The following is a 12,783-nucleotide window of genomic DNA, read 5'->3' as shown; positions in this document are numbered from 1 at the left end:
ATGAGTTTTATTACGAAAGGAAAAAATACAATACTTAGCTTTGTGTTAAACAGACGTGTCGCAACCAAAGGGCGACAGACAAAATCTCTTCAGTATAGCAACTCCATGTTTGAGCTACATAGAATGTACGAGCTAAATAATGACCTCAGACACTTCTATACACATCGCTGGTCTTGGAGAGCCGCTGGGCCGCGGCCAGTGGGGTGCGGTAGTTGTGTTCTCTTTGCATAGAGCCCGCTGCTGTCGCGTTGTCCGTTGTCGTCCTGGAAGAGGGATCGGTCAACGTGCAGTTGGCTGACGTCTTTGTCACAGCCCTCTCTGCTCTCTCGTTCCCGACAGGCGTGCTGGCGCTTCACTTAACGCCGAAACAAATCTCACAACTAGTGGAAGATTAAGAATGTCCTTATTTTCACAGCTCATATTTTGTAATAGACAGTTACCGCAGAACTGGGCCGGCCAGAGAGGCCGAGCGTTTCTAGGTGCTACAGTCTGGAACCGTGCGACCGCTGCGGTCGCAGCTTCGAATCCTGCCTCGTGCATGGATGTGTTTGATGTCCTTAGGTTAGTTAGGTTTAAGTAGTTCTAAGTTATAGGGGACTGATGACCTCAGCAGTTAAGGCCCATAGTCCTCAGAGTCATTTAAACCAAAAATGGATTCAATAGAAAAATACCAACAAAACACTAAAAGTTTATATGTTTTCTTGCTATGTTTGACTATGCTGTTACAAAACTCTGTGGCAGAAAATAAAACCTTCTAAATTACAATATAGCTTGGGCCACGGGAAACAAACGTGCGTTGACAAAACGGACTTAGCAGGGAGTTTTATAGATACGCCCTAAATACCAGCTGAGGCATCGCTCGTGTTTACACATAAGGCTGTAGCACGATGGCATTCAGTACGCCGAAGGCTTTTGTGTGCTGCAGTGGAGCTCGTGCGAGAGCTATTCGTTGTCGTTTCGTGATTATGCGCCTGAGGTGAGTAACACTACCCGTTTGTGGCACTCATCTGAAGAGACAGATGTCCAGGCTGACTTCGCACATCTGGTGAGTGAGTGGTTATTAAATACACTACTGGATATTAAAATTGCTACAGCAAGAAGAAATGCAGATGATAAACGGGTATTCATTGGACAAATATATTACACTAGAACTGATAAGTGGTTACATTTTCACGCAATTTGGGTGCATAGATCCTGAGAATTCAGTATCCAGAACAATCACCTCTATCCGTAATAACGACCTTGATACGCCTGGGCATTGAGTCAAACTGAGCTTGGATGGTGTGTACAGGTACAGCTGCCCATGCAGCTTCAACACGATACCACAGTTCATCACGAGTAGTGACTGGCGTATTGTGACGAGCCAGTTGCTCGGCCACCATTGACCAGGTCTTTTCAATTGGTGAGAGACCTGGAAAATGAGCTGACCATGGCAGCAGTCAAATATTTTCTGTATCCAGAAAGGCCCGTACAGGACCTGCAGCATGCGGTCGGGCATTATCCTGCTGAATGTAGGGTTTCGCAGGGATCGAATGAGGGGTAGAGCCACAGGTCGTAACACATCTGAAATGTAACGTCCACTGTTCAAAGTGCCGTCAATGCGAACAAGAGGTGACCGAGACGTGTAACCAGTGGCACCCTACACCATCACGCCGGGTGATACGCCAGTAGGGGTTGACGAATACACGCTTCGAATGTGCGTTCAACGCGATGTTGCCAAACACGCAGGCGACCATCATGATGCTGTAAACGGAACCTGGCTTCATCCAAAAAAATGGCGTTTTGCCATTCGTGCACCCAGGTTCGTCGTTGAGTACACCATCGCAGGCGCTTCTGTCTGTGATGCAGCGTCAAGAGTAACCGCAGCCATGGTCACCGAGCTGATAGTCCATGCTGCTACAAACGTCGTCGAACTGCTCGTGCAGATGGTTGTTGTCTTGCAAACGTCCCTACGTGTTGACTCAGGGATCTAGACGTTTCTGCACGATTCGTTACAGCCATGCGAATAAGATGCCTGTCATCTCGACTGCTAGTGATACGAGGCCGTTGGGACCCAGCATGGCTTTCCTTATTATCCTCCTGAACCCACCGATTCCATATTCTGCTAACAGTCATTGGATCTCGACGAACGCGAGCAGCAATGTCACGATACGTTAAACCACAATTGCGACATGCTACAGTCCGACCTTTATGAAAGTCGGAAACGAGATGGTACGCATTTCTCCTCCTTGCACGAGGCATCACAACGTTTCACCAGGCAACGCCGGTCAACTGCTGTTTGTTTATGAGAAATCGGTTGGAATCTTTCCTCATGTCAGCACGTTGTAGGTGTCACCACCGGCGCCAGCCTTGTGTGAATGCTCTGAAAAGCTAATCATTTGCATATCAGAGCATCTTCTTTCTGTCGGTCAAATTTCACGTCTGCAGCACGTCATCTTCCTGGTGTAGCAATTTTAATGGCCAGTAGTGCATGTTTTCCTGAAGCCAAGGAATATTTACTCACCGTGCAAAGAAAGAATATAAAATGCACAGTACAATTATATGTAGAAATACATTTTAGCACGATTAACTTTCAGTTTTGATGCAACATTTCATGTCAGTGGTAAAAGTAATCGAGAGAATGTGCGCATTTCTGTGAAATCCTAAAGCCTGATGAACTTGTTGGTAATGAAAACCATTTGCCTGAAGTAAACATCTATTGTGCCATTACATATAGAAATGTATATAGTCCATTATTTTCTGAGGACAACACAGACATGACTGTTTCTACTAGAGAAGGACTCTTGTGACTTCACATTTCACATTATACTGTCGCCACAACGTACAACGATCTGTCAGTCACTGCTGCAACTGTGGATGTGACACACATGATTCTGACACACTGACCTACATTCCTGATATCATAAATCTCGACGCATGGTGTGAGAAATATGTGGTCGCACCCTCTTTAGTTCGTGCCATTTTCAAAAACTGAATAACAACGACTGTGGCTTCTGTTAATGAGACCTTCCGCATGTTGGCAGAGTTTAATATAGACCATTTAATAGTTACAAGGGAGAAGAGAGTTACTCAAGTTTTCTTGTGCACTGAGTTATTGCCGCCATTCGATGAGCAATGATGAGTAGCGTCTACTAAGCGGAAGCTCGACTATGGGACAGGTAGAGTGCGCTTTTAGAGGAAACAAACTGGCATTTTATAAAAATCATCGAATACCTATATCTGAATGACAGACAAATGCTTGAACAGTCGCCTTCCCACGCCACCTCATTAGACAAGGTTAGTAAATAGAAGCACATTAAGTCAGCTTGTCTCCAACTGAAAATGGTCTGTTCGTGATCCTTCCTATGTGCAACTGTTTGCTGTTGTTGCAACAATTACATTATTCTATGCTGCTTACACTTAGTTGTCAGAAAAATAAAGTGTCACAAAGATTTCAGTGTAGTCACCCTCCTCAGAAAAGCTTACAAGACAGACGAACGGACAAAGCAACAGCAGATAAATAGAGGGATATTGGAGGCTCTTAAGAAGTAACACTAAATATCAATAAGATGGGTGCTTCCTGCAACATTACCTTCAATTTTGTTGTTACCTGAAATAGGGTAACTGAAGTCAGCTTCAACCACGTAATGAACTGAACTAGTATTTTCTATTCATAATTAAAATGTTTCGGATTGAATAGAGGATGCAATAACATGGTGAACCGACGTTGCCCATCATGGGCACAAATTTCTGGCTGGTGGTGCACCAAAGCAAAAACAGGCATATCACATTGTGTAGAGGAATTTTGCTCTGTTCATAGTCATAGAAAAACAAATTTCACTGTACAGAGTAGTGTGAAATGTATTGATGAATGAAGCAACCTCACTATTTGAATTACGTGACTTTGTCAAAAGAAGGAATAAGACAGTGAAACGTTCATGTCCGGCACTGATGGAGAAGTGGCTCTCCCTTATGTTTCAGTTGTTGTTGTGGTCGTGGTGTTCAGTCTACAAATACTAGCCCTCCACGCTAATCTATCACTTGTGAAACCCTTTATATTTGCATAATTACTGCTTCCATTTCAAACAGCTCACTCTACTCAAACCTTGGCCTCTCTCTCTACAATTGTACCCTCCCCCTAACTCTCGCCCCCCACCCCTAGCACACATTTTCAATCACTACCATACTGACGATTCATTGACACTTTAGGATGTGTCCTGTAAACTGATAGCTTCCTTCAGCCATTTTATGCCACAAATTTCTGATATCTTCTGTCCGATTCACTACCTCCACATTAGATACATGTCTCCATCTAATCTTCAACATCCTTTTTGTAGCACCACATTTCGAAAGTTTTCTCTTATTGTCTCAATAGTTCACCACCCAAGTTTTATTTCTTCAAGAATACCTTCGGGAAACACCTCATACATTTAATTTTATGTTAGATGTCAAAAAATTTCTCGTTTTCAAGAGTTATTTGTTGAAATCGCATTTTTGAATATTTGAATTTTTCATCCATTCTGCTTTTATTATCATCACATATTGGCTACCCATATCCACTACATTTGGTGTCTCATTTCCCAATATAGTTTTTCCATTATCTCATCTTCTGTCCGCTCCGGTAGCTGAGTCAATCTTTGCGCAGTGGCAATATCGTAACCAATGAAGTATAACTGAGGTGCGATTATTGCTAGTTGAAAACTTTTACCAATACCCCGCCAGAGAGACGTGAAATACCGACTCTGTGGCAATTTAATTTTTGGCAGCACGTGAGGGGGTGTAAGTCTCATGGAAACAATGCTTCAAGCTGTGTTTATCTGTGAACACATTCTGCACTTGTGGAAGTGTTTGGCTGATGGTTGTTAGGGACCATGTTCACAGACTAGGCTGTGTTCACTGATGAATTGTGTACATGTCTTTGGGAGCTGGTGAGAAACTTTCTTTAAAAAAAAAAAAAAAAAAAAAAAAAAAGTGGTCAGCGTGACAGACTGTCAACCCTAAGGGCCCGGGTTCGACTCCCGGATGGGTCGGAGATGCTTTCGTCGACGTCGGCGAATGCTTATTTACAAATCACTTGTTAATGTGGACGGTACTCTAGGTGTCTCGACATCTTCTGGGAAGGGTAAAAAGAATGAAACTAGAGGAGTTGGTAAAACTACTCAGTTTGTTCTTATTCATGGACCTACTTTATTTTGTGGTGCGAGGTTAAATTTTTCTGTAATGAAAGTTTCTTCTTCCTCTAGTTTGGGTAACGGATGGCTAACTGTAGCTTTCGTTGCTTGTAACAATGCAGGTAGACCAGGTTTAGAATCCTTTGAAACTAGGGAAATCTTAGCTTACCGTACTATACCTGTTTCTGAGATTATCATTGCTAGTGAGGGTTCCTACCTTTTTCCGCACGGGAGTTTGTCTTTGTCTTGTCTTAGACGTTGTAAGATAAATTCTGATTGTAGCGTTCAATTGTGGGTGAATCGAGTGGTCCTTCTTCTTTGGAAGATTGTCGCATTGTTGGTAATTGTACTTTATATAATCATCTGGGTGTTGTGTTGTCCTAATCATCATCATTTCATCCCCATCGACGCGCAGGTCGCCGAAGTGGCGTCAAATCGAAAGACCTGCACCAGGCGAACGGTCTACCCGACGGGAGGCCCTAGCCACACGACATTTCCGTTTATTTCCTCTTCTAATTCCACCTAATTCGACTTTATTGAGTTATCCTCGTTTTACTTTCCGTAGTGCTCTTAATGGATTCAGAGAAATTCGAAGAAAGGTGAAAGTAATGGGAAGTAGCAGAAATGAGAACAGCGAGAAACTTAACACCAGAATTCGCGGTCACGAAGTAGCTGAAGTTGAGGAATTCTGCTACTTAAGTAGCAAAACAATCCATGACAGACGGAGCAAGGAGGACATCAAAAGCACACGAGCAATGGCAAAAAGGGCATTCAGTGCCATGAGAATTCTACTGGTATCGAACTTAGGCTTTAACTAGAGGAAGACATTTCTGAGAATGTACGTTTGGAGCACAGTATGGACTGTGGGAAAACGGATAAACAAGAGAATCGAAGCATTTGAGATGTGGTGCTACAGATGAATGTTGAAAATAAGGTGGACTGATAACGTAAAGAATGAGGAGGTCCTGCGCAGAATCGGAAAGGAAAAAGACGTATGGAAAACACTGAGAAGCAGAAGGGACATGATAATAGGACGTCTGATAAGAAATCAGGGAATAACTTCTATGGTACTAGAGGGAGCGGTTGGGGGTAAAAACTATAGAGGAAGACAGAGATTCGAATACATCCTTCAAATAATTGAGGTCTTAGGTTGCAAGTGCTGCTCTGAGACGAAGAGGTTGACACAGGAGAAGACTTCGTGGTGGGCCGCATCAAACCAGTCAGAAGACTGATGACTAAGAAAAGAAAAAAAAATTACTCATAACCTTTCAGGACTTTATCTGTTTCATTCAATTTATCTTCAAAGTCTTTTCCATCTCTGACAGAAATACCACTGTCTATTAATATCATTAAACATTAGCATTCAACCGTTCTGTATTTTATATCATTATAGGTTTATATTACGTAACGGATGAAGTATCAAGTTAAATGTGAATACTGTTCCAATTTCATTTTATATTCTCTGCTTTGCATTCTCCATGCTTCGACCATCGTCACCTATATTCGCGCGCAAAAACTGCTCTTGGTATCACATGCCCTAGCCAAATCTTTGAGAATCTCGTGATTTAATTCGTCTACATTCCTCTACCTTTATTTTACTTTTGTTAACAATCATGTAATAACCCACTTTCAAAACTGTATCACATTTAATTGTACATGAATACTCGATTATTCTCTATTTTATCCCACAACAGCCTTGTATTACGTACCACATATAGTTTGTAGGAAAAATATTTCTCAACGATAAAAGCTGATTTTGTGGCTTCTTTCTTCTTAAAAATCGTTTGCATTAACAATAATGCGAAAGGTATGGCATTATGTTGGTATTTTGCAACATTTTCCTTTTTTTGTTGCATATGTCCCTAATAAACTATAAACTGCTACAATCCTTTCGTTCATAAAATGTCGAAACAGTGTATCGAACCACAATTCGGGAGATAATGAATTGAAGTGATAATGCATCAATAGAAGCCTAACTGTACACGTAGGAAAAAGCGTTTCCTAGTTAAAAGATACCTCAGAAGTTTAATTTCTTTAGTTACATACAGATTATAAGGTGACCACTAAACACGCATTGTCGATCACCTTAAAAATAAATAACTACTTCGATAACTTTAATAAAACATCTAAGGACGCAAACGAAATGATACAAATTATGGGTAATCATATGGTATTTTGAGAAAAACTTATTAACGAGGTTAATTACTGTGCAGTATACTGTAGCTCTTTATAAATATAAACACAGTGTGGAAATTAGTTACTTTGAGTAGAATGGTTTTGTTAGTGCCATTTTAGGCGTATCAGTAAACTGCTGAAACTAGTCATATGAGAAGTTCTCAGTTTAGTGTATTGCTGTACCTTCACTTACGCCACAGCGAGCTCAGGTAAATGAAATGCCCAATGCCGATTCAGCAGAACGACGTGATAGGGAAAGAAGCAACCCTCAGACCGATGGCCAGATGTTATGGACCAAGAAACAATATTAAAGACACAAGAATACTTAATCAGTATGCCACCACCGAAAAATACGTTAGCCCGTGTCTCTGGAAGGTGCAGAAACACCTTACACGCCCAGTGGGGCTTCTGAAGGTGCAGACCAGACAGGATCACTGAGGCAAATGAGGTTATTATTGCTTAGTGGTGACGCCTGGCCCTTCCACGTGGTTATGACACCTGGGCAGTGAGCGCTGCAGGTGTAGAAGCACTACTCAGCCAGGCTGACATATAAATAAGCTGCGTCTCGTAAAGGCCACTACATGGCCGTGGTGTACCTTCTTCCAGCCACAAAGACGGGGTGAGGTCCTCCTTACTCGTCTTCACTTAGGTCACAGCCCTCTGACGCATGGTTTCTTTCTCTGGTGCGACGTCCCTCCAATGTTTGGTGCTTGTGGCGTAAAGATCACTGTTTTATTTTCCGACGAGATAACTGCGGCAGATTCGCCGGGAGATCTGCCCTCCACTTTAAGTGACGTTCAAACGAATCTGGTGCGTCTTTTAAGGTTTTGTGATGCGTCTGGCTACTTTCCGGAAATTTGTGGGTGATGGTTTTAATGCGTTAACAGGGTGACTGGGTTACCGATGTTTTTTGTCACTGGTCAGCTAGTTACATTTCTCTATGTTTTTCTTTCAGCTCTTCTATAGGTTTATATCTGTTTTAATCATGGGTATAGCACCATGCACCCTTTTTCAGTTGTCTCGAGGCGTGTGAGAAAGAGATTGTGTGGCTCAACGTGAGTGAGGTGGGAGTGAGTAAATGAATGTCATTCTATATACTTCCTCGACATTCGTTTCTTGAGAGTAAATGCGCTGCTAACCTCGTCGTTGAGCTCTGAACAGGCACACACACACCGATAGTTGTTCAGCTACGCCACCACTGTGTACAGACCTTTATTGTTGCGACCCAATACCCAGAACGGGGGCACGCCATGATACCCACCCATGTCGGAAGTTGCGAATTAACGCCGCCTCTTCCGATGTGTTGTATGCTGCCGCTATGAGAGCGCGCAAGTAACAGAGACTGCCCCCTGTGTTCCGTCGCTGATGACACATCACTTTGCTTCAACACCCTCCGGCTGTGTATAATCCAGCACGCGCTGCCACCAGCATGCGCTGCCTCCCTGGCGAACAACTGCTGACACAGGCGCAGTCCAGCAAGAATGGCCGACTACGTCACACAGACCACTGTCGTCCTCTCAGATTCGGGGTATGTAGATATCGTGTTTATAAGATTTTATTAAAGAGGGATGTTTCATTGACAGTTGCTCGCTTAACTACAGCCACGAATACCACTGCATCCACGTCCAGCCAGGGAAAGGGCGCTCCATCCTGACTTGCCAATAAAGTCACCACCATAGCGTTCATGCCTCGACACCTACATTTCGAAGACAGTATGTAACACAAGGCGAAATTCTTCTAGCTTTCATACTGAGCTCTTGTAAAACTTACAGACCCACAACATAAAGTGACACAAGCTTTGTCTTCAGCTTCGTAATTATTTGCTGATAATTCCTTTAAAAATCAGGAAGCAATTATAGCCTGAAACGGAGATTACAAAAAGTAATCCGTCTCAGAATGTATCTTAATTTTACGACGCTTAAGAGCATATTACCCCAAAGACAGGGTTGGTAGAGAGCAGGGGTAAAGGGGTGGAAGAGAGAGGGGAGAGGGAGAGGGAAAATTTCATATAATTACGAATACCCAGAATGATACAAGCATGAGAAAGAAACATATTTTCTCTGACAAACCGATAGCAACGTCAGTGCCTGATTGTGTCCTCCACCGCAACCTGTACTTAGTGCCCTTAAAAAAAAGTAATGAAGGAGCATGTGATAGAAATTAGCGTTTCTCATAGCTGCAATGAACACAGCGTCACACAGGTGAGTGGCAATTTAATATAATTATTTGTGGAAGCTGTTAAGTTACGTGTAACTGTGGGTCAGATAAGCTCCATATTAACAGCATTGATCAGCAACACTATACAGTAGTACATAAGAGGAGCTCTGATGATTCAGTTGATGTGACATACATCTAATACGCAGTGAAAATATAAAAAATTTATGTTTGCATACGTCAAGAAAACTGGAGCGTATTAAGCTAAAATGGGTGTGTGTGCTGTAACAGTGGAAAGTAAAGATTGGGATAATCATGTGAAAGAATCTTTAATGTAATTTCTCTTCAAAGTGTCATAGAAAACATATCAAGTAAAACTAACAGTACCGTTTCCCTTCTCCACGTACATAAACTGTCGGATAGGGTGGGCAGATGCTGCTGTTGATGACGCTGTTGTGTCTGGGAAAGACTCGTGCTTGAGCGACTGTGGACGGATTCAGAATAACTTGGAAGGAATTGTTGTTGGGTATAATTAATGACAGATAGCTTAAATGTCCAAGTCAATACAGACTGCTATTAAATGTTCGAATACAACCACGTAACCGCTACGGTCGCAGGTTCGAATCCTGCCTCGGGCATGGATGTGTGTGATGTCATTAGATTAGTTATGTTTAAGCAGTTCTAAGCTCTAGGGGACTGGTAACCTCAAATGTTAAGTCCCATAGTGCTCAGAGCCATTTGAACCATTTTTGTTCGAATACATCGCAAATGCTATACGGTTACAGTAACTTACATTTAATGCCTGGGCGTAAAATTGTGTAGCGATAGGAAAGGGACCGAGCACATGTAGGGAAGGCAAAGGAAGTAAATTACAATCTGTGTAGTGGATTTTTGTATATGACTTGTTCTACATTAAATTCGTAAATGATACCACTGCATTTATATTGTAATGTTTCCGTTTCAAACACTACAAAATGACTTAAGGGCAAAACTGTACAATCGTATATCAATAAAGAGAGTGGCGTCTTAAAGCATCGTGAAATTATTGAAAAAATCTGTTAATATTTTTTCCAAAAATGTGTCTTTCCATCAGCTCAACGAACATTGTCAAAAGTCTGTTGTCAGAAATGTTGATTATTGTGAAGGCGACAAATGTTTTTCTTTGTGTTTTGTGTTATATATACTGACAGGCCAATGCATAATGTCGTCTAACTTAATACCGTTTTGATCCACCGTTGGAACGCAAGAGAGCAACGATTCTGCGTATCATGGATTCGAGAAGTTTGACAGGTTTCCGGACGCAGGTGGCACAAGATGTCTACGCACAGGTCATACATTTCCCCTATTTTTTTTTTTTCCACCGTCGTGACTGATGGTCTGTGGGACTTCGTCCGTTCACTTGCGTCAAACAATGAAACCCCTGCCGTCGTCGTATAATAAAGTAACATCAAAACGACTGCTGCGGGTGTTTCACTGTATTGCGCAAATTAATGGTCTTCGTTTTTCATTCTTTTGAGAAAGTCTTGGAAATCCTGACTCTGATTGTGATGGTGACAATTAGCTTGACCTGAGAACACCAGAGACGTGTTCCGTGGAGATGTCACCACAGAGGGCCTTACACAGTCTGCGATACGAGAGTGTGAGGTGGCATAAAACGTACTAGCCAATAAGCTCCATGTAAACAAGCTTATTAACCAGCGACTGCCAGGGAGTCCGATAATTACGGGTTTATTTTTGTGATATATTATGCTTGTGAATGAAACGTTTTTGTTGGTTGATATCACTGTGTGTAATCTTCGCTTTAGAAATTGTTTCATTTCACATGCAAAGTTCTTGGGATTAGAAGTTCACTAATGAAAATGTTAGTCATGACACTTAAAAGAGCAAGCAGTTGCTTCGTAAGCCTGTAGGTGATTGAGGACTGGTACGAGGCAGTCATGTGACCCTCCACCATTGACGTGATGGCAGAGAGCTTACTGGTATGAGCCATGCCTTTATCGCTGAAAGGTGGGCCGACTTGCAGACGAGAAGGAATAATGGAGAAATAGTGTAGAGAAGTAGTAAACAAGGTGAGTGAAAAAGAACTTTACAACTTTGGAATGACCCAGAAATTTAGGTAACTTACAGTATCGGTAGATGTGTCATTCTGTAGCAAACCACCACAAGTTTGATTCACGTAGTACATCAGCACTCCATTCCGCCACCAGGAATGCCAGCGTAGTGAACAGTTAAAATGGCTACTTTCATTGGTGCGGAGCGTGCTCACTGTATGTTTCGGTTTTATGAAACGAACTCTGCAACAACTGTTCGGCGTAAATTTTGCACCAAATACGCTAAAAAACCTCCACGACTGCAATGTACTCTTGGCACAAGAACTTTGTTAGATAGGATGTTCAGAGCGACATACTGAATCACAAGGTCGCTGGCGTGTTGACTATTATGTCGAACAGGTTAGAGAGAACTTTGCCCACAGTCCACAAAAATCAGCTCGAAGTGCGCCTCGCGAGTCTGTCATTCCGCGAAAGACTATTTGGCGAGCACTCAGTAGACGATTATACTGGAAACCGCACACATTCACAATGGCACAGAGCGTTAGTGACGCAGATAAGTTTGCTCGCGGGGAACTCCGGGCATCAACGTAGCTTCAGCGATGAGTCAACATATTTTGTCAGTAGCACGGTGAACATCCACAACTGAATACGGGACAGCGAAAATCGACATGCATCGCTGGAACACGCTCGTAATAGCTCCAAGGTTATTGTAAAATAAATGTCGTGTGACTGGGGCCTCCTGTCGGGTAGACCGTTCGCCGGGTGCAAGTCTTTCAATTTGACGCCACTTCCGCGACTTCCGCGTGGATGGGGATGAAGTGGCGATGATTAAGACAACACAACAGCCAGTCCCTGAGCGAAGAAAATCTCCGGCCCAGCCGGGAATCGAACCCGGACCTTTAGGATTGACATTTCGTCGCGCTGACCACTCAGCTACCTGGAGCGTACGAGGTTAGTGTGTTTTGGGCCCTTAGCAAATAGAAACTGTATGTACCTCTCTTCTTCACGCAAGAAACTGCCGTTTGCATTGTGTGTGTGTGCCCGCATCTCGTGGTCGTGCGGTAGCGTTCTCGCTTCCCACGCCCGGGTTCCCGGGTTCGATTCCCGGTGGGGTCAGGGATTTTCTCTGCCTCGTGATGGCTGGGTGTTGTGTGCTGTCCTTAGGTTAGTTAGGTTTAAGTAGTTCTAAGTTCTAGGGGACTGATGACCATAGATGTTAAGTCCCATAGTGCTCAGAGCCATTTGAACCATTG

At 42.9% G+C, this 12,783-nt stretch overlaps 1 non-coding gene across 1 annotated transcript; it reads left to right on the top strand.

Annotated features, from left to right (window-relative positions):
• Positions 1-4,612: 4,612 nt before the first annotated feature.
• Positions 4,613-4,757, top strand: LOC126093325 (U4 spliceosomal RNA). Its single transcript, XR_007521500.1, has one exon. It is a non-coding gene; the product is annotated as a U4 spliceosomal RNA (small nuclear RNA).
• Positions 4,758-12,783: the final 8,026 nt, after the last annotated feature.

This window comes from Schistocerca cancellata, chromosome 7, assembly GCF_023864275.1.
Source record: "Schistocerca cancellata isolate TAMUIC-IGC-003103 chromosome 7, iqSchCanc2.1, whole genome shotgun sequence".
Taxonomy (NCBI): Eukaryota; Metazoa; Arthropoda; class Insecta; order Orthoptera; family Acrididae; genus Schistocerca; species Schistocerca cancellata.
Note: the sequence above shows the minus strand (reverse complement) of the source record. Positions and strands in the feature narration are given on the sequence as shown.